Source organism: Heteronotia binoei, chromosome 4 (genome assembly GCF_032191835.1).
Source record: "Heteronotia binoei isolate CCM8104 ecotype False Entrance Well chromosome 4, APGP_CSIRO_Hbin_v1, whole genome shotgun sequence".
In the NCBI taxonomy this organism is placed as follows: Eukaryota; Metazoa; Chordata; class Lepidosauria; order Squamata; family Gekkonidae; genus Heteronotia; species Heteronotia binoei.
The window spans coordinates 124,376,147-124,403,621 of NC_083226.1; the positions used below are offsets into that span (position 1 = coordinate 124,376,147).

Consider the following 27,475-nt stretch of genomic DNA (forward strand, 5'->3'; position numbering starts at 1 on the left):
AAAGGGGGGGGGGTCTTCTAGATTTTAGTCTGACATTTCAGCTTCTGCACCACCGGTCTTTACTCTTGATGGAAAATGTTTTGCCAAAAATCAAAGAAAAAGCTCAGACCCGGGTCTCAAGGAGATGCTTTTTTCCAGAATTTCTTGAATTCCAGGCAGTGTGATGGACAACTAGATGATGCAGTGCATACACATGTATATCTGTTTGTGTGCCTAGGATCGTATCCTTTTTACATAAACTCACTGATCTCAAGCCTGGAATTCTGGAATTCCTGATCTCCAGATTACAGAGTTCAGTTCTCCTAGAGAAAATGGCAGCTTTGGAGGACAGACTTCATGACATCTATCCTCAAAAAACCAGGAGAGAGATGTTTCCATGGAACTCAGTATCATACGAAAGGGTTGCAAAGAAGGGCATAATTGGTGGCTGTCCATTCCATACAGCTCTTTTTACCTCTTATGATAAAAGGCTGAAACTTCTGAGGACATCCACAGCAGGGTTCTTGCAATCTTCAAGAGGAACATGGTTGACCTTCAGATTTAGAGTGACTGAACATAAGAACATAAAAATGCAGGAACAGCCTTCCAGATCAGACCAGTGGTCCATCTAGTACAGCATTCTCTCTCACACAGTTGCCAGCCATTTCCTCTGGAGGGCCAACAACAGGACAAAGAGTCTGAAGCCTTCTCCTGATGTTGCCCCCTGACACTGGTATTCAGAGGTTCCCTTTAGTCATCATGGCTAGTAGCAACTATCCTCCAAGAATCCGTCTAATTTCCTTTTAAGTTATTTATGCCTGTGGACATCCCTGCATCCTCTGGCAATGAATTCTACATTTTAATAACTTGCTGTATAAATGTTTTCTTTTGTTCATTCTAAACTGTCCATCAGCTTCATTGGATGCCCTTGAGTTTTAGTATTTGGAGAAAAAGCTCTCTCTAACTCTCTCCACCTTGTGCATAATTTTATAAACATCTATCATGTCCCCTCTTTTCTAAACTGAAAAGCTCTATACTCTTCAGCCTTTCCTCACAGGAAAGTGTTCATTTACATGAGAATTAAGTACCTCTGAGGTACTGCCTCATCAGATTGCCTTGGAGTTGTTTGAATTTAGAATCAAACAGCATGTTGATTGGCTTTGTGGTTGCACACTAGTTTCTCATACCAACTTTCCTGTACAAACCATGAGCACATGAAGGCAGCCAGTCAAAGCTGCTCTTCATCATGAAGCTCTTTCACATAGGGCTGACAACTCTGGGTAGGGAAATTCCTGTAGAGTTGTGCAGGGCAGGGTTTGGGAAGGGAAAAAGCTCAGTGGGGTATAATGCCATAGAATCCACCTTCCAAAATTGCCATTTTCTCTTGGGGGACTGATGTCTGAATATCAGTCATAATTCCAGAAGAACTCAAGGTCCAGCCCCACCTGGAGGCTGGCAACCCCGGTATCCATCCTCAGTTCTCCAGGAATCTTCTGACCTGGAGTTGGCAACTCTAAGCACAGCAAGGATATTCTATTCTCCAAATCTGCCATTTCTTTCAGGAAAACTAGAGCTCTATTGCAATCATGGAAGAATTCTAGGCTCTCTACCTCGATAACCCTAAGTAGAGCACATTTTAGTTATCTAACCTGGATGAAACCATGGTTTAAAACTTTGGCCACATCATACTATGACAATAGGGTCATCAGTGGAAATTCATTACTATTTATTTTGAAATAAGTTTTGTGAAGAGATAGTGATATTATGTCCCATTTCCAAACACACATATGCACATCAGGAAACTTCTTGAAGTAGCTTGTTCACAGGGAAGTGAGCTTAAAATCACAGCCATAAACTGTTTCCAGGAATCAGTTCTGTTCTGTGCTGAAATGGAAAACTGCTTGGCCTTATTTATCAACCAAAGCAATCATGTTGTAAGAGCCAGGAAGTAAAAGAAGAAGCCAGATGTTTTGAAAGCCCCTAGAAACAGAAGTCAATTTGCTAGTTCAGAATGTTAATTTGCTGCTCCTGCATCTTTGTGGCTGGGAGATTTTGGCATCCAGGGCAATCATCTACAACTCTTTACAAGTACTTTGTTAATTTACAGCCGAAATACATTTTGAACATGAACTTGTAGAGATTCCAGTAAAATAGCTCTCATCTGTTGTAGGTTTCTCTCGGATCAATACTGAAATGAGACTAAGTAAGAAACACTATTTCCACAGTTTCTGGCAATAATCAAAGGCTTATAATTATAAATTTTTTAGACTGTAAAGTGTTCCTATTTTGGAATAGAAATATAGATTATTACCATCTCATGCTGCTATAATTATTATCACTGGTTGCAAAAGCATGGCCTGTAGTTTTATAGTTGCAGCAGTTATCTATAGTAATAAATCTGCAAAGCAAAATGCACAGCTTGAACTTCTCTGCTTGCCCAGGATAAAACTGAAAAAGATGTTGTTACTCTGATCCTGGTGCAAAACACTCTTTTTCCATCTTAGCAGTTCCTGGGAATGGGAAAGTGTTTGTCACATGGTTAGAGTATTAAACCTTCTACCTTCAGATCAAAAACATATAGTGTTACCATATCTGTAGTGGTGTTTCAGAAAGTAATTGCATTATATCAAAGCCGCTCTAACTTTCCAGAAAGTCTAATACATAAATATTGGTAGTGGACCTCAAGCCTAATTGACTGTTGTCCCTGCACTGAATGCTGAAGCATGCATAACTAGCAATCAAATTGAATGGCTCAGTATAAGGCTGGTTTGAGTCAGTTCTAAACAATGAGTCCTAGGAATAATTCTTCTGTCATTTGGTCCTCTACCTGTCCATTCCCCTTCAGCTGCCAGAAGTTGTCTGGTCTGAGTTATAATAGGTGTGTGTTAAATATTCACTCAGTGTCTCTCTGTGCATAAAATAAGTTTATCTGAGTCTAGTGAGAGTCTAATCACACACACACACACAGAGCAATTCATACCAAGCCCAACATAGGTAACTACAATCTCATTGACTGGATTATCCAAATCAGTCTTGCAGCTCCTCCCTGGCATCAACCAGCTGGCCAAGTCCTGCACCAACAGCCATGATGTCCCTTTAGATCTCAGGCAGGGTTAGAAGCTTGCATACTGCTTCTGTTTTGGAAGGTGTGTGTGTGGCTTTAAATATCTGCAAACTAAAGCTGCAGGGGGCGGGGTGAGGAGGCAGTGTGAGAGAGGAAGCAAAAGAGCCTAGTTACTCTGTTCTTTTTGCATTCCATTCAGAAGTTGTTTGGGATAGTAAAGAGATAGAAAAAAAAAGGATAGTAAAAAGTTAACTAGAACCTGATTATGAGACAGAGAAAAACTTCACTCCTTAGACATCCCTCCCCTTAAATTGGTTGAAATACAGCAGATTCTTACATTCATCAACTCCAGTGGTGAGTAAAGCCATCTGTATCATTTCCCCAAGGAGATCACAAAAGTGTAGGCATGCAAACTGTTTATTTTGGTTGCTTTGTGTGTGTATTCACTTTCATTTAGTGTGTGTGTGTGTGCGTGTGCAGGGAAACAAAAAAGATGAGGTAATGAAGACTGTATTCAGGGGAACTGCACTGCTGTGGGGTTTATTTATTTATTTATTTAATTTGGAATGGGAAAGTCTCCTGGCTCCACCCCCAAAGTCCCCAGATATTCCTGAAGTTAGACCTGGCAACCCTAGTCTTGGAACATCTTCTCAGAAGGAGTGAAGTAGGCTCCTACTTTTTGGGCCTTCCAGTGAGGTTGTAAAACAGAGCTGTTTAACAGAGCTTATAGAACTGCTTGAAGGTTACAGAGCTGGGCTTTGATTTGTGTGTTTTAATTATTTAACTGTAAATAATTAAAACTGTTTAATCTGTTTTAATTATTTTAATAGATTGTTTTATAGTGTTTATTGTTCTTATTCACCTTAGGTCCTGTTGTGTCCTAGGCTCAAATGGGAGAACTGTTACTTTTGGAGGGAACTGTTGCTTTTGGAGGGAAGCCGAACAAGCCAGAGCTTGAACTCCACACCAGGGTTCCAGAGAAGGCCTAAGCATGCCCAATCAGGGGAAGGATTGAAACATAAGTAGCCAATCAACATCCAGGCTCATACTGTACCCTGATAGGCCCTTAGGGCCCTGTAAATAGCCAATCCATGTAGATAGTTAAGGACCAATTAGAAGGGGGCAAGAATTGTATAAAGGAGCGGGAAGTTTGAACAGAGCTCAGTCTCTGTGTGTGTGTTCCTGAAGTAAAGCTTGCTGAAATCACTCTCCGACTCTGGTCTCTTACTGCGCCGACCCCAGTACATTACACTGGCGACGAGGATGGGATGCCAGTAAGAACCAGCAACAGAACCAGGAACACGGAAAGGCGGCTAAATCCAAGCCATCTGGGTCTGCACCTCCGCTCTGCGCACACCCCAGCTCGCAAGCCGCCCAGACGCGCTGCCAAGAATGGAGGCTCCAGCCAACCTCCTACAGCCCTTTAGCATCGATCGCCCCAAGCTGTGGGACTCGTGGGTCGAAGGCTTCCAGTCATACCTGACCTTCCGGAAGATTACAGAGACTACCATGCAGAGAGCTCTGCTTATCAGTACGTGTGGCACGGAGACCGTGGACTTAGCCAGGGCTCTTCTCCAACCCAGGAAGCTCTCAGAGATGCCAGTGGACGACATCATCAGCACTCTGGAGAAGTATTTCCAGCCCCAGCCAACCAAGCTCACCCGGCACTGGGACTTCTGACAAAGGACACAGAAGGCAGGCGAAACCGCCATGGCGTTCTTAACAAGCCTGCGCCGGGTGGCAAGCCAATGCAGTTTCGCAGACCTCAACGAAGCCCTTCTCGACCAGTTTGTATGGGGCTTGAGGGACGAAAAACTAGTGCGGAAACTCCTGTCCCTCTCCGATTGCAACCTAACAAAGGCAATCGATGTGGCCACCAGCTGGGAGAAGGGCAGATCAGCAGAGCCACAGCCGACAAGACAGGCTGCGGCACACCAGATCAACCCTGAACCATCTACTGAGGACTCGGACAAGGACAGAGCTCTACAAACCGGTTATCGTTCAGCAGGAAGGAAGACCACCCACGTCCCACAAGGCATGAGACACAAGACACCACCTGCATGTGCAAGTTGCGGGGGCCAGCACGAGCGGAAGACCTGCCGATTCCGGAATGCCACCTGTCGACTCTGCAACAAGGAAGGCCACATCGCCTGCGCCTGCAGATCCAAATCCCGAGCACGCGTCCAAAGGCCAGCCAGACTTCGAGATCGATGCTCTCCATGCCCACCAATACCTGGTACAGTACCTACCCTCGCCAGTCAGGCCCTCCAAAATCCGGGTCAATGTAGAGATCAGGGGGTGCCCTGCCAAATGGAGGTGGACTCTGGGTAAGCATCATCTATTATAGCGGCAGAGACATTTTTTAAAATTCCCACCAGGCTGAGGCCTCGTCTCAGGGACCCGGGGTTTACCTTAGTGGACTTCCAGAAGAGCAAGGTGCCTATCTTGGGAGTGGGCCCGGTCCCAGTCCAATACAAGGGGTTCAAGGGCCAGCTACAAGTGCTAGTGGTCAAGAACCACCTTACAAACCTTTTGGGTCTCGACTGGTTCAAGCCCCTGGGACTAGAGATCAGGGGGGTCAATAAGACTGGCGGAGTGGACTTTAACAAGGTTTGCGAAGAGTTCCCGGCCATTTTCAATGGCACCTTGGGCTGCTACACGGGTCCCCCGGTTTCACTACACCTCGACCCCACAGTGCGGCCTATTAGGCTTAAAGCGTGGCGAGTTCCATTCGCGCTCAAGCCTAAAATTGAGGAGGAACTGGATAAACTGATTGCACAGGGAATACTAGAGCCTGTCACCCACGAAACCTGGGAAACTCCCATTGTGACTCCAGTCAAGCCCAGTGGGGAGGTGCGGATTTGTGCAGACTATAAGTGCACCCTCAACAAGGCTCTTCAGGCCCACGCATATCCTGTGCCCATCGTCAGCCATGTTCTAGCCACCCTAGCTGGTGCAAAATTTTTTGGCAAGTTGGACTTGGCCCAAGCTTACCAACAGCTGCCGGTGGATGAGGCCACGGCCAATGCCCAAACAATTGTGACCCACCAGGGGGCCTTTAGAGTAAAGAGGTTGCAATTTGGTGTGAGCAATAAGAGTAAAGAGTAAAGAGGTTGCAATTTGGGTTGTTCCAGGAACTAATGGACTCTATTTTAAAAGGACTCTCCGGAGTCACTCCATTCTTCGATGATGTGTTGATCGCGGCAGCCTCGCCGGAAGAATTCGCCGCCCGCCTTAGAGGAGTCCTACAACGTTTTGAAACAGCCGGCCTCAAGGTCAAATGGGAGAAGTGCCTCCTGGGCATGGATCGGGTGGAATTCCTGGGGTTCTCCATCGATGCCCAGGGGGTCCACCCCTCCGACGCCAAGCTGCGTGCCATCAGAGATGCTCCAGCGCCCACCAACAAGCAAGAACTCCAGGCCTTCCTCAGCCTCCTAAACTTTTATCATGCTTTTCTCCCCCACAAGGCAGTAGTGGCCGAACCCCTGCACTGGCTTCTAGACAAGAATCGACCCTGGGCATGGGGCCGCCAGCACGCTAAAGCCTTCCAGGATATCAAGGGCCTCCTGATATCCAACTCCATCCTTGCCCATTTCGACAAGACCCTGCCCTTGGTCCTTGCATGCGACGCATCCCCTTATGGCGTGGGGGCAGTTCTGGGCCACCGACTCCCTGATGGAACCGAAGTCCCTATCGCGTATTACTCACGGACCCTCTCATCGGCGGAGTGGAACTACGCCCAAATCGACAAAGAAGGGTTGGCAGTCGTGGCCGGCGTAAAAAAATTTCATGATTACATCTACGGCCCGCCCTTTACCCTCTATACGGACCACAAACCCCTCTTGGGCCTCTTTGCATCGGACCGGCAGACCCCTCAGGTGTTGTCCCCACGGGTCCTCCGTTGGTCCATTTTTCTAGCTGGCTACACTTACACCCTAGTGTATCGCCCATTCAAGGCAATGGGCCATGCTGACGCCCTGAGCCGCTTGCCCTTGCCTGACATGGATCCCGATCCAGCCCCGGCTCATCAGATCCTACTGATGGACATGCTCCCAGACAGGCCATTGCTCGCCCGCGACGTTGCTGCCCGCTCCACTCGTGATCCAGTCCTCTCCCGTGTCTTGGACTGGGTGGGAAGGGGGTGGCCCAAGGGCTCGACTGGGCCAGAATTTACTTCGTTTGCAGCCCTGAAAGACGAACTATCCACCCACAAAGGCTGCCTACTATGGGGCAACAGAGTCGTCATCCCCAAACCCTTGCAAGACCAAGTGCTGAGAGCCCTGCACGAGACTCGCCTGGGCATAGTCCGCATAAAGGCTCTCGCACAGAGCTATGTCTGGTGGCCCGGCCTCGATGCAGAAATTGAGGCTTGGGTTAAAAGGTGCCCGATGTGCCAGGTGTTAAGGCCTGACCCCCCACGTGGCCCAGTGCAATCATGGGAATCCACCAAAAACCCCTGGTCAAGACTGCATATGGACTTTGCTGGCCCCTTCCATGGGCGGACTCTACTCAAACAAGTGGATTCATACTCCAAGTGGTTGGAGGTGGTCCAGGTGCCCTCGCCATCGTCGCAGGCGACCATCAGGGCTCTGAGGGCCATCTTTGCAACCCACGGTTTGCCGGAGACCATCGTCACCGACAACGGCACAGCATTCACATCCGCAGTGTTCCAGGACTTCTTGGCCAGGAACCTCATCAGGCACATTCACTCTGCCCCATTTCATCCAGCCACCAACGGCCAGGCAGAGCGGATGGTGCGCACGGCAAAGGAGGCCTTGAACCGTCTGGGCCCCTCAGACTGGCCAAAAGACTTGGCGTGTTTCCTAATGGCCTACCGGACCACACCCACCACCTCCACAGGTCGCAGTCCAGCAGAACTCCTCATGGGCCGCCGCATCAGCACCCTGCTGGACAAGCTGCACCCTGACCGAGCCCCGGACAGGCGACCGGTGCCGGAACACCTTAAAGCCCCCAGAGGGTTTTACCCAGGTGAGACAGTGTGGGCACAGAACTATGCCACCACTGGCCCTGCCTGGCTCCCTGGAAAGGTGGACCATGTCACCGGACCGGTCTCCTATGCAGTGACCTTGGAGGGTGGACATCTCCTGAGGTGACACATTGACCAACTCCGAGGTCGCCTGCCTGCTGGGGAGCCAAGGTCAGAGGCTCCAGATCCGGACAATGTAAGTCCCCGAGAGCCTGACACAGAACAGGGTTCTGTGGAGCCCGCTTTGGCCCAGCAGGAGGAGACCCCCGACCGCGCAGCTGAACCCAGTTCTCCCGGGGCCGCCGTCCCAGATGTCTCCAGCTCTGCAGTCCTGGAACCACCAACCGAGTCAGAACACCCAGTCCCCTCGGAGCTCCGACGCTCGACACGAGACCGCCACCCTCTGGCATATCTCCAGGACTATGTCACCTGATAGCTGGAACTTTGGGGGAGGGGTGTTGTGTCCTAGGCTCAAATGGGAGAACTGTTACTTTTGGAGGGAACTGTTACTTTTGGAGGGAATCCGAACAAGCCAGAGCTTGAACTCCACCCCAGGGTTCCAGAGAAGGCCTAAGCGTGCCCAATCAGGGGAAGGATTGAAACATAAGTAGCCAATCAACATCCAGGCTCATACTGTACCCTGATAGGCCCTTAGGGCCCTGTAAATAGCCAATCCATATAGATAGTTGAGGACCAATCAGAAGGGGGCAAGAATTGTATAAAGGAGCGGGAAGTTTGAACAGAGCTCAGTCTGTGTGTGTGTGTTCCTGAAGTAAAGCTTGCTGAAATCACTCTCCGACTCTGGTCTCTTACTGCGCTGACCCCGGTACATTACAGGTCCTGACTGTCTTGGAAGAAAAGTAGGGTATACTTGGAAAGAAAAGTACTTGAAAGAAAAGTAGACTATAAAAACCCCTCTCATAAATTATGAAATATGTGAATTTGCTTATTGTACAATACTATGTACTTGGTATCCTAAGCCAAACCTTTAAAATTTTGGGAATGTCATAGACAAAAAGGAAAAGGAACACAAATAGCAAAACTGATATTTGGACCCAAGTAGTTTAGCCACTGGAGAGTACCTGCTATCTAAGCATTAAAATCCACCTTCTAAAGGAACTAGGAAATAATGATGCTGTCTCTCTCAAGTGCTTATTTCCTGCTGACATTGACAGTACCATAGGACCCAACCATAGAAGAATGGCAAGCATGTTTCTTGGGTAACATAATGACAGGAAGTTACATTATAAGTAAAGGAATCTACGGTGCAGTCTTATGAAGAGCTGCACTCTTCTAAACCTATTGACTTCAAAGAATTTAGAAATGTGTAATTCTGTTCAGGATGGCACACTAACAGTGCAGTCCTAAGGACATTTTCCTGGGAGTAAGCTGTATTGAAAAGACCATAGTAGAATTCAAAGTCAACCTGCTTAGAATTGCTCTTAGTCATATAGACACATACCAGTCATATAGTCAAGATACCAAACAAAATTAATGAAGATGAATGGAATTGGTAGTGATTCCAAAGGCATAGGTATTCATTCTACAAAGCTAAATAATTTTAATATAGAACAGCAAATAATCCAAAGGCCTACATGTACTGTGATCCACTGTTTGGGTTCTTCTACATGCAGACAATGCCATTCACTTAAATCAGACTAAGTACTGGGAGATCCAGGTTCAGATCCCCATTCTGCCATGAAAGCAATTTAACTTTCTAAAATTATGCACAGGGTGGTATCTTTCTAGAGTTGCCAAGTCCCCACTGGCTACCAGCGGGGGACTTTTTTTATGCATGCCCAGTGCAATGATGTCACCTGGAAGTGATGTCATGCTGGGCATGTTGCTTGGGGACACTCTAGCAATTCAGGGGAAACACTATGGTTTCGTGCAGGGACACTAGCAATTGTGGGGGGAGCTCTATAGAGTTTCCCCCCCAAAATTGCTAGAGTACCCCTGTACGAAACCATAGAGTTTTCCCTGAATTGCTAGTGTCCCTATGTGACATGCCTGGTGCAACGATGTCATTTCTGGGTGATGTCATTGTGCCACATGCACCATGCATGACAGTGCTCTTTGGGGGTAGAGATCCCCCTGGCAGCCTGATCCATTCCGATTGGATTGGGAATGCTGAAACAGGGAGAACCCCTGCCCCCAGTGAGAACTTGGGAAGCCTATATCTTTCTACTCTCCCATTCTCTGAGCTGAACACACACTGTCCAGTACCATCAGGGTAGTGCAGATGGCTGTGAGCATGGCTAATTGGAAGGTCTGTGAGCAAATCAGGGGAAGGATGCAGACAATTTATCTGCTTTCTACCTTGGGCCTGTGACAAACTCTCAGACTAACCTACTTTACAGGAATATTGGGAAGATAAAATAGAGAAGAGGAAAACAATGTAAGCCATTTGGAGTTTCCATTGGGAAGAAAAATGGGACATAAATAAAGTAAATAAGTATAGACAAACAAACAGAGCCGTTCTGGAGAAATTTGGGGCTATATGAGCCTGGACAACTCTCCTTGTTGAAGCATTTCTTGTCATGTTTTCAATGTATTGGTTTTATACTGTTGCACCCTGGGATGCCTGGGAGAAAGATGGGTATATGAATATTTTAAAATACATAAATAATAGTCCCTGCCTTGAATACAGGCAAGGATCGAAAGGGCTGTTATACACTGAGGCTTTTAGGTCCCCATGCCTACTCCCCCTCTCTGAACTCCTGATGGTTGCTGCATCATCTGGTGTCATATGTAATGCACTGGGATCAGCAATCTTCTTCCTAAGTGCTTCCAGAATTCCTTAATCCTTATTTGTGAGCTCCTTGGATCGAAGCAATATGCCTAAACTAAAGTCTAACCCACAAATGTAATCTGTTACCCACTATTGCCACTGTACAATCCTAAATATTTTGCCCATGGCCTTGACTATTTAGAATAATCTGATTTTTCACAGGTTCCCTACGAACAAATCAGAAACTGACTTTCTTTCACATACCACATACTACTTACTTATTACAGTCTCAACGATTGTAGTATTACTCAAGCATCTGCAAAATATTAATTAATGTCAAGCAAAAGTTTGTATGATGTAATTTACAAATATCACAATATAAAATGTGCTGTCAAAATTTACCATTTTCATTAAAGCTTCTTTTTTTTATTAACTGGCTGAGATTTAAATGAAACTGACAGAAGGGAAATTTCCTTTTCTATTATTGCTATTTAGGTATAAAAAAATGGATTGGCAGAATCACAGTGGAACAAAATTTCCAGGAGCTCCTTTTCTTACTGGAAGCTGTCCAGTGAATGTGCTTTTCAAAAAACAGCCTGGATGTTCCTCATGAAAGCAGGCATGAGGCATGGCATGGAGTGGCATCGACTCTCTTCTTGTGACAAGGGTGATCCATTGGGATGCCACACTAAGCATTGCACCCATAATCTAGAGAAGCCATCGTGTTTCTCTCACTTTTCCTTCTCACATGTTTCTTCTGGATTTTAAATGACTGGTGTGAGGCTATAAGCAGCATAGTTTTCATATAATCTCATGGAAATCAACATACTCTCAACAAGAATTTATATGAGAACAAAGCATCTGCATCTTCACTCTTAAGTTCTCCATTGGTATGTATGTCATGATGATGGTTTGTAGGACTGGCTTCACTCAACGTCTTGGATGGCTCTACCTTATTTGTTGTTTTGATTAGAAATTTTTGGACTGAGATGTAAATCTTTGAGTGTCCTTAATAATAATAAAAGAACAGTACACAATTATTGTAATGGAACATTTTGTTGATTTATTCCTATTTCTGTTGTTCATTGTTCCATGCCTCACAGCATTCTCTGGTTCACACTCTTAAGCTTCGACTCAAGAAGGTCTGTCCATTCAGTTCAATGGAAAGATCCCCAAATAAATTGATGAAAATGTTCTCACACATCAGAGCTCAGTAAACACACTGGTACGCCCACATGTCCAAGCAAATATCCATTGTTCTTTCCATTTTCTTTATTTGTTTCTAATATCAACAGTTCTTTTAGTACTATGTCTATTTTTTTCAAAATTGTTTTCTAATGCCAGCCTTATTTCTAACTCAGGATATCTTTGTTTATTATTTATGTATTGTATTTGAAAAAAGAAACAAAGACAGACTTTTAAACATAATGTATCTTTTTACAGTTTAATCCTCCTGGTTCGAAATAAAAATAAAAATCTGCAACGCAGAGTTTGAAATATCTAGTGAAATTCACACCTCAAGCTATATGAAATTACCTTAAAATACATCCTATCAACTGCATTCATACATCTCAAATACGCTCTTTGAGAACAATCCTAAAAAATTCTACTTGAAAATAAATCCTATTTTTTTAAGTGCACTTACTCCCAGGAAAAATGTTCTTGGAATTGCAAATCTTGACAGTTGGGCTTGGAGAGTTTGATGGAGCCTGTAATGCTTGGTATTTATATTGTTGGGCTTTACTTATTTTACTACTTTTTTTTTTTAATTTGTGAGAATATCAATGACTTGCTCAAGGATAGTATTTCTGTGAACTGTTCCTTTAAAAGTAGAGGTAGTATTATGAGCAGGTAGGAGTAATTGTCATTCCTTTTTGTTTCAGGCCATATGTGATTGTTCCTCAGCAAAGCCCATGTTTATTTACTACACTTCTTGCACAGTGGAATTCAGGATGTATGTTTTTTTTAAAAAAGGATCAGTTGTTACTGATATTATATCAATATGGCTGAGGACCTACCTACCTTAGGGACCGTCTCTTCCCATGTGTGCCCCAGAGAGTACTGAGATCAGGAGCACAAAATCTTTTGACAATCCCCGAGCCGAAGGAGGCCAAATTGAAGACAAGAGAAAGGGTCTTTTCGATCGCAGCTCCACACTGATGGAACCAACTACCAGAAGAGGTGCGAGCCCTGAGGAGCCTTGCTCAATTCTGTAGGGCCTGCAAGACCACTCTCTTTCAGCTGGCTTTCTCATAATGTGGGTCCTAGCCTATTATATCCGGTCATCATAAATTGCAAGAGGAGAACATCTAGAATATAGCACCTGGAAATGTTAGAATATAATTAAATTGATGGTTTTAATTATAATGTTTTTAATGTAATAGCAAATATCGTGAACTGTATATTGTTGGATATAATGTTTTATTATTGTAACCTGTTTTTATGCCATATTTTGTGAGCTGCCCTGAGCCTGCTACGGTGGGGAGGGCGGGATGTAAATAAATAATAATTATTATTATTATTTGTTGTGTAGTATAAAAAGTAAAGAAAAACTTTTAAATACATTGTTTTTAAAATCTTGAATACAGAATATAAAATCTTGACTATCTTGAAAATCAAGAATGGACCTTTGAAACTTACTGTACCCCTATGACATTGAAATCATTCTGTGCCCCTATTGAACTTCAAAATGATATCCATTTTTATTTATATTATTTATAGTCTGCCTTTCTCATACAAGAAGAAATGGGGAAAAATTAAGGCATGAATGAACTGAATATGCTAATATAATGGGAGAAGAGAGGCTATGACAGAGCTATCCTAAGCAACATTACACCCTTCAAGATCCATTGAAGTCAATGGGCTTAAAGGTAAAGGTAATCCCTTGTGTGAGCACTAGTTGTTTCCGACTCTGGGGTGATGTTGCTTTCACGTTTTCATGGCAGACTTTTTACAAGGTGGTTTGCCATTGCCTTCCCCAGTCATCTACACTTCCCCCCCAGCAAGCTGGGTACTCATTTTACCGACCTCAGAATGATGGAAGGCTGAGTCAGCCTCGGGTTGGCTGCCTGAACCCAGCTTCCACTGGGATTGAACTCAGGTCATGAGCAGAGCTTAGGACTGCAGTACTGCAGCTTTACCACTCTGTGCCACGGGGCTAAGAATATATATAATAGGCTTGGAAGGGTATAATTCTGTTTAGGATTGCAGTGTGAGAACAAAAAAAGATTATCGAAAGCATGGTTGAAATGAGGATTGAAGAAGCCAGAAGTAGGAAAAGTAACTGTAAAGGGCATGTAAAATAAGGAAATAAGGAAAGAAACTGAAATGCAAAAGTGTGGTAAGATGACCTCATGGCAACCAGGTGCTGGGTAGTAGAACACGCAGGCACTAGGCAAAGAACAACCTGGGAAGGCAAGTTGGGAGTACAACTGGCTCCTCTGGCAAGTGATTTCTAAAACAATCACTTGGTAGTAGTGTACCAAAGGAAAAGCGAGAGAACACTCCTCTGAGGGTTAGGCCAGCTGGAAGCACTGTACCTCATTGGGCAGAGACTTGGGATGGTTGCTGGGTGCCTAGATGCCTCAAAGTTCTGAGCTCTGATCCACTGTTCAGAGTGAATCAGTTGGGAACTGTTGGAAACAGCTAAGAGGAAGAAATGACCTCCTCCTCTCAGCCCCAATCCCAGAGCCGACATACCCTCAAGTGGGGTAGTTGCTGGGGACCAAGGCTTCTGGTGGGACCCACTGCTGCCCCAATGTGCTCTTTCCTTGCCTGCTCACTTGTGATTGCCATCCCTCCCATGTTCTGAGCTGCACACACTGCCTAGTACCATCAGGGAAGTGCTGCGGGCACTGCAGGTGCAATGGAAAGGTCTGTGAGCAGGGAAGGGGAAGGATACAGGCAGGCAGTGAGACACATGGGTGAGTAGGCATGAAGGACCCCCTGCAAACTGTCTGACCAGGACCCTGCAAAATTTGGAACCATTTATGCACAGCCCTAATCTGAAATAAGGGTCCCTCTGACTGCTATTTGTTTACCTTTACAGAATATCTTTTTGTGGATTTTCCAGTATCAGGTCTACTGTGACACTTGATACAGGGGTTAGTACATTGAGATAACGTATGCATGTGGAACACTAGAAATGCATTATATAGATAAACAGGATTATTTCTCTTTGGACCTCCTTCTGAATGGCGAGAACTAGCACTTCTTGTCAAGCAACTATCTTCTTCATTTGTATGAGATACACCTTGAAAGGTCTGAATAGCTTGATTTATGGTGAATTAGTATGATGACAGTTTGAGAACCATTGGAATAAAAGCTCCAGCAACCTGCATGCATTATTCAAACTCTTGGCTTTAAGGCATCCTCACCCTCCACACCAAAACCACATTTGAGAATTGGACATGCTGCATTTCACCATGTATAGGACACACTTTGATCTCTTTATCTAGTCTGAGAAAGTAATTGAGAGTGAGAGAAAACCAAGCAATGGGACTTGATCCTAAATTTGAACCAGAAAATCCAATCAGAGGGGAGGAAATAGTCAGAAAAGGGCTGTCTGCCATTTGCCAAAAATGGGGCTCTTCCCCAATGTCAGCTTTGTTCTATTTTTAGAGGGCCCTATTAAGCAAGTATGTCAGAAAGTCAATGATTTTCCTCCTTATAGTTTAAGGACATCCATATTATTCCCTGTGACCTGACAGTATTAAAATGTTAAAACGTTCATTTCATAGAAAGCGAAAGAAATTAGTTAATGCTTTCACAGCTAATTGTCCTAACAATGTTCCAAATGTCAGCGTTTCTGAAATATATCCTGTTCAAAGGCTAAATTGGGTATGATTCTGGGTGATCCATGAATAATGTCCAAATAGGTTTTTTATTGGTAAATTGCAGCCATAGGGCCTCTTAACTGAGGTAAAAGCTGCAGCATTTGGTGGGGTTTATTCCTCCTCTCCCCTAGTTTCCTGTTCCCAAACAGTCTCTTGGTGTTAGCATTTGCCCTGCTGGGAGAAGCATGCAAATTGTCTGAACATTGCCTGTATGTTTTCTCTAGTGGTACAAATAGCAACTCTTGAAGGTCACTGGGTGACAATTTCTTGTATTATGGGAGAGGCAGAGACCAAGAACTCTTTTTTCTGCTTTCACAAACTTTGATATTTCTATAAATAAAAGACACCGTTTCTGAGCCACAACAAACACTGCAGACTTATACAAGCTGCAGTCTCAGGCTGACTGCAACTTACAGGCTTAATTTGTGACATCTTTGGATAATTTTTTTTTTAAAGAATGCAAATATAGGTTGCAATCAAGTACAGGCTTTGATTAAAGTGCAATGCTGAAAGTGTTATTCCCTGCTGTGCTTTACCTCTAACAAGGTTATACCCAATTCATATTTTCTTTAGCCTGAGGTCATTTGGCATAAACAAGCTATTGTATTTTTTAAAAAAGGGGTGTGTTAATAACAAACTATAGAAGATACATTTTTGTGTGTGAATTCCTTGTCATCTATGCTCAGTTACATTTAGCAGAACAATTTCTCCTCAAAGCTTTTTGATAGTCTATTGGGAAAACTCAGACATCTCTTAACTACAGTGCCCTAAGTAATTTTTTTTAATCAGATCAGGAAAACTCACAGTCAGGAAGACAGCAAAATCAAGGTGTTGATTCCTTCTTGAAAGGAGGGGCACTTATGCTGGAAAATAATGCACCCAGTTGTTTCCTTGAGGCAACGGAAATGTTGTGCAGGCAAGAAACAAGGCATCTTATTAAGATCTTATATTTCAATTCAATAAACTCCAAAGTCAGAAATCAGAGGATCTGGATGACACACAGACTTAAGTAAGAGAGCAATGTATTTGTCTGAAGTTAGGAGACGGGTGTTTATTGGAACAGCTGGCAAATCAGCAGGAAAACGCTGATTTTGAAAACTATTATTCTTCAGAAGAAACAGACCCATTTAGCAACACTGTTATAGCTGAACCCTACAAATACATTAAAATACCATTAAGGATAAAAGAGAAATAGAGAAAGTCAGCCTTTCTCAATTAAAGGCTGTCACAGGTCTGCTGAAGGCTGAATGCAGTAATTGAATAATTGGTATGTTTGATTAATTAATTGCAATTAAGCATGGGATATAAATTGGATTTTAATCAAAACTGTCATGTGAAAAATGACGTTCCTTCAGCACGGATGGCAATTGTTGGTAATAACTTGTGTACCTTTCTTGATTCAGGCAGTGTGGTTGATGAGATGTGTTTAAAGACTTGGTAAATTGATGGACACTGAGTGTTTAGTATTGTCTGTTAACAAGGAGTTTTGGACTGCTTTCTATGGCCCAATGAGCCCCAAACAGCTTGTATCCTACAATAGTATACCCTCTTCTCCCTTATGTTCCATCTCATTTTTTAAGATCAGCCCAAAGTACACTCAATGATAATATCCATGTGCCAAATTTAAACGTACACAGCACCAAAAGTGGCACTATCCAGGGATTTTTCTTGGCAGGAACTCATTTGCATATTAGGCCACACACCCTGTCATCACCAGAAGTGATGTCATCTGTTCAATAAGTTAGTTTCTGCATATTGACACAGAACAGTACAGTGCCATCAGCTGCATTTCATGGATGTGTGTTCTCACACAGCCCAATGAAAGACCTTGTTTTGCCCCCTACCCCAAACACAACTGGAGAGAAAGAGCCACATGCAGCTTCTCCCGGGAGGGAGCATTTATGGGCAGCTCCATGTCTTTCACTCTCTTCACAAGCCTGTTGGAATTTGGAGGTAGCAGAGAGGATGGAGCACGTGGTCTGGTAGCACTTGGCTGCCAGTTTGGTGTAGCGGTTAAGTGTGCGGACTCTTATCTGGGAGAACTGGGTTCGATTCCCCACTCCTCCACTTGCGCCTGCTAGCATGGCCTTGGGTCAGCCATAGCTCTGACAGAGGTTGTCCTTGAAAGGGCAGCTGCTGTGAGAGTCCTCTCCAGCCCCACCCACCTCACAGGGTGTCTGTTGTGGGGGAGGAAGGTAAAGGAGATTGTGAGACGCTTTGAGACTCTTCGGAGTGGAGGGCGGGATATAAATCCAATATCTTCTTCATCTTCTAGTACCTTCCCTCTACTTTGTAATGGCTAATAAATTTTACTACTACTACTACTGCCTTCCCTCTGCTGGAGACCATTTTTTTGAGCCAGAGCCTTGGCCAAGCCAGCTGGAACTGTGTTCCTGTGCATTCCTGCTAAAAAAAAAAAAAAAAGCCCTGGCATTATTGCTTTTGGCTGTTCCACTTTTGCTTTGTGGAGATTTACTACAGTCCAAGCCTAAGTTTGCTAGAAGTACTATAAAATGGTTTCAGTTGCTGTGAGTAAGCAAATGAGGTATTTGAATTCATTGAGTGTGTGCATGTGTGCATGTGCATGTACATGTTATAGATACGTTATCAAATTTGGTTGTCCATTCTAAGTCCCTAAGGTGGATGTAATGTACTGAGTGACGAGACGTATTGAAAGCAACATACTTTAATGGCAAGTACATCACAAGAGAGAGAAACGCGGGCCGGGTCCCGATTATATGCATGCCCCAGAACAACTCTCCATCTGGCCAGGTCCAATCCTGGTCAGTTAAACTTTCCACCACAGATCTTGATTGGCAGAGTGCATTAATGAGCTACATCCGGGTACCTCTGTAGTTTTCGCTGTGTTGTACAGCAAGGCTTAAATGCAAGACATAACACTCCTCCCGCCCTAGTTCAGGACACAAAGTCTTTCAAGTAGGCTGGTGCCCAGCATTCCCTGGTTGACCTCCTCGGGGTTATTTGGGGAGTTAGAGCGGCCGCCGTGGCTGGTGGGGCGGCGGTTTCCCCGTGTTGGGGTGATGCCGGAAGAGGACTGTCTGCCGCTTGTTGCTCTTCCGGAGTCCCCTCTCTGTGGAGGTCGCTCCCGCCGCTGTGGTGCTCTTCCGCCCGTACAGTCGGTGCGGCCAGCATGGGCAGGGCAGCTTCTGGGGGTGTTGCGGTCAGTTCTCCCCCGCTCCCCCCACCCCCAATTGCTGTTGGTTCCTCTGGCAAAGTGCGGCGGCGCAGCTGATGGATATGCCTCTTAAGGATCTTGCCCCCCTCAGTCAAGACCTCGTAGGAGCGGGACCCGGTCACCTGCAGCACTCGGGCGGCTAACCACTCCGGGCCGCTTGCAAAGTTATTTTTTTAAAAAAACATTTTTCATTTTATTACATTTCCGACCCTAATCTTAAACATACAGAAAATCACAAAGAAATAACATAATCTTATACATTTATTATAGACTTATTTTCATACTAAAAGAGGTTGATTGTGGTGAAAAACCAAAAAGAAACTTTAATCCGTCTTCCTACTTGATATAGCAATATCATTAAACAATAATATACCAATAAGATCATTTTTTTCTAGCCAATTATAGAATTTTTCCCATTTATTTGCAGCTTCGCTCTTCGGCATCCCTTTTACTAAATTAGATAAAATGTCCATTTCTGCTACCTGGAGTATTTTCTGAACTACATCATCCCGTTGTGGATAACCCTTTTGTCTCCAACATTTGGCGAAGAGTATTCTTGCTGCTGTCAAAATATAAACTGTAATGTATTCATCTTCTCGAGGTATTTCATTTCTGACTAATGAGAGTAGCATCATTTCCGGTTTGAATAATATATTTATCTTTAGTATCTCTTTTAACATTCTATGAATATCTACCCAAAAACTTTTTGATGAGTTACAGGTCCACCATAAGTGATAAAATGAACCTATCATTGTTCCGCACTTCCAATACTTAGGAGATACAGTTGGATTGATTTTATTTAGTTGGACCAGGGTAATATACCATCTGTGAAAAAGCTTTTAAAAGTTTTCTCTGAAATTAACAGGCTTTATAATCTTATAATTATTTTTCCAAAATATATCCCATTGTTCTAGAGTTATATTTTTCTTCAGATTTTTTGCCCACTTTATCATAGATTCTTTTACTGTTTCATCCTCAAGCTTTATTTGCATCATATAGTTGTAAACCTTCTTAATTACTTTTTCTTGTCTCGTAGCTAATATTCTGTCAAAATCAAAATTGTCCTTAGTGAATCCTAATAATTTATCTTTATTGTATTTTGACACGATTTGCGTCATTACCCACCAATCTATTTTAATCCCCACAGCTTCTAAATCTTCCTTCTTTCTCAGTTTACTCTTTTCGTCTAATAAATCTGTATATCTGATCACCCTCATAGTATTCCATAACTGCGGTTGTACTGAAGCTTCTTCTGGTGAGAGCCATCTAGGCGTTTTATCATATATTTTTCTCTTAATTTTTATCCAGACCTCGTAAAGAGATTTTTGTATTAGATGATTTCTAAAATACTTTTGACATTTTTCTATGTACCATAAATTAGTGTGCCATCCTGCCTGCAGATCGAATCCTTCTAATGCTAACATATGCTTATCTTCTAAAGTTATCCAATCTTTTAACCACAAGGTTGCGCATGCTAAATGATAAGTTTCGCAGTCAGGAAGCCCTAAACCTCCATTCTCTTTTTTGTCTGTTAAGATCTTCCACCTGACCCTGGGTTTCTTTCCCTGCCAGATGAAAAATCTCATCATTTGGTTCAATTTGGTAAAGAAAGGCTTCCTGACTGCGAAACCAACCATTTGAAGTAAAAACAGTACTTTTGGAAGTATATTCATTTTGAGTAATGCAGCTCTGCCCATAAAAGATAGTCTCAGATTACTCAATTTTTTTAACACAAGGTCCACCTCCTTTAACAAAGGTATGTAATTATTTTCATATATGGTGCTGCATTTATTTGACATTGTTATTCCTAAATATTTTATTTTTTTTTCCATTTTGAAGCCTGTTCTTCTTTCTAAGTCTTGAACTTCCTGTAATATCATATTTTGGTCAAATTTTTTTATTTCTGTTTATTCACTTTTAAACCAGCAACCTCTCCATAATCACTTAAATCTTTTAGTACCTCCTCCACCGATTCTAAGGGATTTTGAAGGATCAATACCATATCATCAGCATATGTCAAAACCTTATATTCTTCACCTTTTACCTTTAATCCTTTGATTTTAGTATTACTCCGTATTCCATTATTTAAAACTTCCAAAGATAAAATAAATAATAAAGGGGATAACGGGCAACCTGGTCTCGTGCCCTTGGCCAGAATTATCTCCTCAGTCAAATCACCGTTGATAATTATTTTAGCCAGTTGTTTATCATAAATTGCTTGAATATTTTTTATGAAATTCTCTCCAAAATCCATTTTCTTTAAGAGTTCAAACAAAAAATTCCAGTCCAAATTATCGAATGCTTTTTCTGCATCGAGAAAAAAAAGTGCTACTTGCTTATCCCTGTTTAGCTCAAAGTATTCCAATATATTTAAAAGCATTCAAATATTTGTTCTCATGTACCTCTTTGGGAGAAAACCAGTTTGGTCAGGATGAATTAATATATTCATAATCTTCTTTAATCTATTTGCCAAGATCAAGGTATATAACTTGTAATCTACATTAAGTAGAGATATTGGACAATAATTTCTAATATCATCAGCTTTTCCTTCTATTTTTGGGATAAGAGGAACATTGCTATATCGCCAAGATTCTGGTAATTTGGCAGAAAGCCAAACTTCATCCATTAAGTTTTTAAACTGGCTTATAATAATTTCTTTGAAGGTAATATAGTACTCCGAGGGGATGCCATCGGGGCCAGCCGCCTTATTTCTCTTTAATTTGACCCATGCTTCTTCTAATTCGCACATTGTTATCGATCCATTCAATAAACTCTTCTGTTCTTCCGTTAACTTTGCCAATGATTTATTTAATAAATACTCTTCTTGTTTCCCCTTATTTACCTCCACCTTACTATATAGGTTCACATAAAAATCTCGCACTATTGTTTTCATTTCTTCTAAAAGTGATTTATGTCTTCCCTCTTTATCTTTCAATACCTTTATTATTTTCCTTTCTCTTTCTTTCCTAATTTTATACGCTAGCCATTTTCCTGGCTTGTTTGCATTCTCAAAAAATTGTTGTCTAGTATATGTTATTTTTCTTTCCATCTCCTCTAGAAAAAAATAAATGGACCTTATGTTGTAAATTTCTAATTTCATTTTTAACTTCCTGTAATGACGGCTTTACCTTTAATTGTTTTTCTTTTCGTTTAATTAATTCCGTCAGGTTTACCAAGGCTCTACTCTCTTCTCGTTTTTTATTTGCGTTAAAATTTATAACTAAGCCCCTAAAAAAGGCTTTACTAGTTTCCCAAACTGTTGTATGAGAGACCTCCTTCTGTATATTTGATTGGAAAAAGAAATTCATCTCTTCCTTTATATATTCAGCAAATTTCTTATCTTTCATCAGACTAGAATTCATTCTCCATCCTATTTTTCTTCTGCTGGCCCTCATTGATAACATAATAGGGCAGTGATCCGCTATAGTAGAAGGTAAAATTTCTGCCTCTTCAATTAATTTCATTAAACCTATTGATATCCAAGCCATATCAATCCTCGACCAAGAATTGTGTCTGTTGGAAAAAAAGGTGTAATCTCTCTTATTCGGATTAAGTGTACGCCATGCATCGACTAAGACAAGTTCTTCCACCATTTAAAAAAAAACTTCTGATAGAATGTTACTTCCCGACACCTTGCGATTCTTATTATTATTTCTGGGACTTCTATCAATTTCAGGAGCATTAACCGCGTTAAAATCACCAATAATACAAAAATTTTCATACTTGCATTTAGCCACTTTGTGATATAAATCCCTATAAAATGTTCCCTGCTTATCATTAGGAGCATAGACATTTACCAAAAGAAATTTCTGTTGCTCTTTTATTATTCCATGAAATCTTGCATCCTTTGCTTCAAAAATTAAATTAGCTTGCAAGTCTTCTTTAATATAAGTCCCCAGTCCTCTGGGTTGCTCGGTGCCATCTCCTCTTGGTGGACGGCTTCTGCTCACGGGTTATGGAAAGCTTTGGTGGCTCTTTCGAACGCAGTGGCTTCATTGAAGGCGAGTTGGAGGGTGAGCTCTTCCTTTGCGAAGAGCTTTTGCTGCAGTCTTTCATCTCGGAGGCCCCAGATGAATCGATCCCTCAGGGCGTCGTCCAGCTTGTCAAAGCTGCAGTTCCCTGCAAGTTGGCGGAGGGTGGCCAGGTAGACTGCGGCCGTCTCTCCCACCCCTTGATTCCTCTTGTGGAAGAGAAATCGGTGGGCGATGAAGGATGGCTGGGGCAAGACGTGCCCGGTCAGGAGTTTGACTATCTCTTCATATGATTTCTCTGTGATCTTCGCAGGGGCTGAGAGACCTTTTGAGACCTGAGAGACCTGAGAGCTCTTTCTAACAACTGAATATCTTGAAACCATACAAGAGTCCCTATTTGGGCCGGGTCTCCTTTTACCCCCTGTTACACAGGAGGGCCTTCCATGAATAATTTCTTAAGGAACTCAATTTTCAGCCCTTTCCTGGATAAGCATCTCAGTATGAACAAGGCAATGGTCAATGTATCAGGCTACTTAAAGCTAGTGCTCTGACACATTTTAGCTACTCAATTCTTCTAATGGACCAATATGCTCTCTCTCCTTTTTCTCCCGGGGCCTTGGTTTTTTTTTTTTTTAATGGGAAAGACCTCATTCCAATTTGAGTAAGCACACAGAGACTAATGCTCAGTGATCTGGGCAGCTCAGTAAAATCTCATAAACTTAAATGGGGCAGTTTCTATATGCTGCACCCCTGGGGCCAACTTAGGCTCTGTCTTGGATTATTTCTGGTACAGGACACACATCGGGTTGCAGCTGTAGCACACAGCCCATAACACCTGTCTATCTAGTAGCCTAGCTATGGCAGAATCTCTTACAATGTGTTCTCTTATAAATTTGCTGCACTAGGGCCAAACTATAGCTCTGGGGACAAAAGGCATGTTATAAGATAGCTGTCTTCGGTAGATGCTCCCTGGGTTTTCCTTCCTTCTTCTGGGTATAATGGTGAAACCACTCAGATAGCTTGATTTGAAACACTGGGCAGACAAGTCTTCTGCTGCTGCTGAATGGCCTCAATGGCTGTACTAGGAGTCCAAAAAGTCTCGGGATCTTGGGGCCACTATCAGTAATCTCTTTGCTATGTGAATCGATTCCTTCTTGGTAGACAGGGCCTCTTAGGCATAGGGTGTCAAAGCATAGATGTTGAATTGGTGCAGATGCTTGCTCTGGCTTCAGCTGCCAATTCAAGTGTTCTGGTCAGGGCAATTGGCTCTGCCTTCGCAGGGTGACCACAGCATATCCTGCCTGGCACACTTCACCTGGTACAGAACTCCAACTGCAGTTCCATATTCTTTCAGAAATGAGGAGGGTGGCAGCCTTGCTGACATCGGTAGCCCTAGGACCGGAGTTTTAACAACAGTCTTTAGCTACTTTAAGGTCTGACATTTTTAGTGTCTCACTTCACCCCCCTTTGTAACTTCACACAAGGGCTTGGCAATCAGGGCTTTCTTTTTGCTTGGGGAGGCTTCTGCAGGCACACACCATGTTCTGGCACTGGCCCAGCTACTTCTTCCGTGCCTCTACTGTTTCCTCTCTCTCTCTGGTGCAATTTCGGCTTCAGCCTTCAGGCACGAGACTTTAATGATGCCAGCCAGTCCCCCTTTGCGGATCTGCTCGATCTGCTCGCTGCTGGGCAGCGTTCCTTCTGTCAACTGCTTGGCCTTCTTATAGACACCCAGGAGCTCAGACACCTCCTACATCGAGACCTTCAGATGACCCTCCGCTTTTCCATCTGGGCCTGCACCTCTGTTAGGGTATTCTCTCTTATCTTCTCAGCAAGATAATGCTATTGAGGGAAGCACTCCAACCCACAGCTTCCTCTGCGGCCTTCCACTTCTTGGGCCAGCTGTTTGGCTTGATGCCCATAGTCTTTCATCTCACTGGCTAAGATGCTGCGCGGCATTCGGACTATAGCTGAGTCCTTCCATGAAGGGTATTATCTTCCAAAAAGCGGCTGTTGGTACTGCCACCAAAATCCTGAATCATCTCAAAGCTGCTGCTTCTGCTGAGGGACCCCTGAGCCATCTGTGCTAGCTCCAGCTCCTCCGCCTTTCTTCATCCTAGTTGAACTAAATCTTGTGGCAGCAAACGTGGCAGTGGTGAAGGTGATGGGCTGGGCAGAGAGAGGGATGAAAGCAGGGCTAGGAGACTTACCAAAGGATGGAGATGGAGAGTTGGACAAGGGGTTGTCCTGGCTTCCAAGGGGAACAAACACCTGGGCATCGGGATTGAAGCTATTCTTGATCTCCTTGTCCAGCTCAGCTGCACTGCAACCTCCACTGTCATCCAGATACAAGACCTTGACCGACCCTTTCTCCCCAATTTGGTAGGAGACTACAAATGGGTCAATCCAGACGCTCAATTATTCAGGGACATTGGCCCGCACATCCTCCACAGCCAATCCACTCTTCTTGGCAGCCAGTTCCACTATGGGGTCCACCGTCTCCCCAATATGAACGCAGCGATAGCCTGAACCCTTCAGGGACTTCTCTGGGTGCCAGTGGCCTTCATATTTCTTCTTTAATAGCCGTTCTAATTCTTCACCAAACAGGTCAGCCCGTCTCCACGGAATCTTGTTGTACAGGTAGGAGAGGATGAAGTTCAGAGCAGCTTTGGTCTCCAGATGCATACTTCCTTCGCAACAAGCAAGTCAGGGCAGTGTACTAAATGAACAAAGAACACAACGCAGATGAATTTCAGCTCCAAACAAGCGAACGTGGCAAGCTGGCCAGAAGCAGGGGACTTGCTTCTGGAGAACTTCTCTCTGGGGGAGCCCATAGATCTGGAATTCTTTGGTCTCAACCGACATAGGGGGCGAGGGTGAAGCCTAAGTGAGTCTAAGTGGCAAAAAGGGAAAGGCTGGGAGCTTTGTGTTGGGCTTTAAAGGACCAGCTCCCTGCAAAGGGCAACAGAGACACTGCCCTATGTCCTAATATCTAGTTCCTGGGGGTACTGTGGCTTAAATTGCCTTGTCCTGAAACTGAGATGCCTGTCCAAAAGTAGTGGGAGGGATGGTGGCTCAGTGGTAGATCATCTGCTTGGTAAGCAGAAGGTCCCAGGTTCAATCCCCGGCATCTCCAAAAAAGGGTCCAGGCAAAATGGTGTGAAAAACCTCAGCTTGAGACCCTGGAGAGCCGCTGCCAGTCTGAGAAGACAATACTGACTTTGATGGACCAAGGGTCTGATTCAGTATAAGGCAGCTTCATATGTAGTATATCTTGCAACCACGTAGGTGGTTTAAAAACAAATTATAATAAAAAACAATATACAAGGTAATCAGGGTAACTCATAACCTTTGTCACATGCACCCTCAGATGACTGAACAACACCAAATATAGGTCATTCTAAAAACATAAAATCATAAAGTTACAAAATCATCGAGTTGGAAGGGACCTCCGGGGCCATCCAATCCAACCTTCCCGCACAATGCATTTCCATTATTATTAATTGCTTCCCAAGTATCAAAAAAATAACATAAAAACGTTATTGGGCCACTTACTTTTAATAGGTTCTCTATGATCAAGGTACTGGGTGAATAATGAGAGCGGACTTCCATTCAAACCCTTTCCAACTTACTATTTGGATCATAGCAAATGGTTTATCCTAAACAGAATACTTAGTGCCCTGAAATCGGCATTCAGTTATTTCCCCAGTACAATGAGATATAGAAGTATAGATCAGTATTGCATGGCGTATTGTCCTTTCCTGAAGGTAACTAGGAAAAGGGCAGTTATTTTCCGGGTGGTAAGGGCAAAAACTCCGCCCAATAAGTGTGCCACCGGGGAATGTGGGGTAACTCTTGATATGGGCCCCAACAATTTTCAGGGTAACCTCCTCCCACCTTCCAATGGGTAGTTAAGAAACCGCAATAGTTACACAATCGAACTCCCCACTCGTTTACATCAAGGTATTTCTTTGTAGTCCACCCAGTTACTACTGGTGGTTTTAAACCTGAGGCAACAAAAGCCTCCTGATCCAAATCTTTAAAGTTCCAAGCACAAACCTCCCACTCCCTCCAATCCTCAGACTCTATTGTTAGAGGTTTTTTTGCAAACATAAACTTTTTGTGGTATTTTTCTGTAAGGGGATCCTTAAGGAATATTTCCCCCACAATAAAATCTTTTAACTGCGGTTCAAAAGGTTCAGATGAGGCTTGTGCTAGGAATAAAAGATCCAGATGCTTACACCGTTTTCCCTTCCACAAGGCTATTTTCTTAGTTATTAACCAGTCCGGCCAGGCCTCTCCTACAGCCGCTAAATGCTGCTGTGGGGTCCACTCTGGGATATCGGGAGAACCCAAATCCCCCATTTGTACCCCCTGGGCCTTATCTATACCACAGTCCCTACTAAAACCTATGTCAGAATTTTGCACTCATGCAGTCAAGGGCGTCCCCCAGACCGTGATCCTCCCCTGGTTAACCAGACAGACGAGACTTTCTCAGACACTAGAAGGAAAAGAGAAGTGGGTGAGAGAGGGGTCTTGACACAAGGAAACACATGTTGCTTCGCAACAGCCGCTGTCTTCAGCAAACAACCGCACAGTTGTCGCCCGACGGGCCCTTTTCCACAGATGGACGCTGTTGTTGGGGCACAAGGCAAGCTTCCAGCAGCAGGTCATCCACCGGGGGTGTCGACCCAGGGACTGACCAAATGCTG

The 27,475-nt window shown here is 43.6% G+C and overlaps 1 pseudogene; it reads right to left on the reverse strand.

Moving 5' to 3' along the window:
* Positions 1–24,806: 24,806 nt before the first annotated feature.
* On the reverse strand, positions 24,807–25,448 carry LOC132570143 (protein Tob2-like; annotated as a pseudogene).
* Positions 25,449–27,475: the final 2,027 nt, after the last annotated feature.